We start from the raw sequence: 1236 nt of genomic DNA, 5'->3' as shown, positions 1-1236 counted from the left end.
AAGAATTAATATTTTGAAATTAATATATTATATTTATATATTATAAATTAAAAATCAAAATTCTGTTTCTGGAATTTAAATCTTTAGTATATAAACTGAATAACAGACTAGGCAAAAGAGAAATAAAATCTAGGAAATAGTGTAAAATGTTGAACAAAAGGTAAAATGATTATATGAGAGATAAGAAATGTGATTAAAAGGTGCCTGGGATGGCTCAGTCAGTTAAACATCCAACTCTTGATTTCAGCTCAAGTCATGATTTTATGGTTTGTGTGTTCTAGCCCTGCATGGGCTCCACACTGACAGTGTGGTTCCTGCTTGGGATTCTCTCTGTCTCTCTCTCTGGCCCCTGACTCATAAGTGCTTGCTCTCTCTCTCTCTCTCAAATAAATAAATTGTATAAAAAAAGGAAATGTGGTGATTAAGTCCAATACAGGACTAGTTCATGTCCTAAAATCAGAGAACATGAATAATCATCAAAGAGGCATTGATAAGTATCCCTGAGTTCAAGAAAGATCCAAGTTTACAGAATGAAACAGGTCTATGAAATAAACTACTGAATTAAAAAGAAATAAAAATAACCCAGGCTGAAATATATGCTGAGGAAATTTCAGAATCTCAAAGATACGCCTTTCCAAAAAGATTTCAGAGCAGAAAAACAACATACCTATTAAGGAAGAAGAATCAGATGTGCCCCAAACCCTTTATCATAAATGCAGGATAGAACATGTGAATAAAATAATTCCTGATAAAACCTATTTTGTACTGACTATTCATACCCACTCACATGGCCAATTCTATGAAATAAGACAAATAGGCAAATGCTAAGGAAATTTTCCCTTCATGCAATCATATTTTTAAAATTCTAAAAGAAGGGCTTTTAACAAAATACCTGTTTTTTTAAAAAAATTTTAACGTTTATTTATTCTGGAGAGAGAGACGGAGAGAGAGACAGAGACAGCGGCAGAGAGACAGAGAGAGAGGGAGACACAGAATCTGAAGCAGGCTCCAGGCTCTGAGCTGTCAGCACAGAGCCCGACGCAGGGCTCGAACCCACAAACTGTGAGATCATGACCTGACTCAAAGTCTGATGCTTAACCAACTGAGCCACCCAGATGCCCCTAACAAAATATTTCTTAATAAAGGAATGATATGAGAATTTTTAACATTGGTGGCACAATATGATCTATAAGAAGAAAAGAAGTTCCAGACAAATAAAAATATATTAGACCTTGT

Source organism: Crocuta crocuta, unplaced genomic scaffold, assembly GCF_008692635.1.
Source record: "Crocuta crocuta isolate KB4526 unplaced genomic scaffold, BGI_CrCroc_1.0 scaffold1727, whole genome shotgun sequence".
Taxonomy (NCBI): domain Eukaryota; kingdom Metazoa; phylum Chordata; class Mammalia; order Carnivora; family Hyaenidae; genus Crocuta; species Crocuta crocuta.
This window is presented reverse-complemented; position numbering follows the sequence as displayed.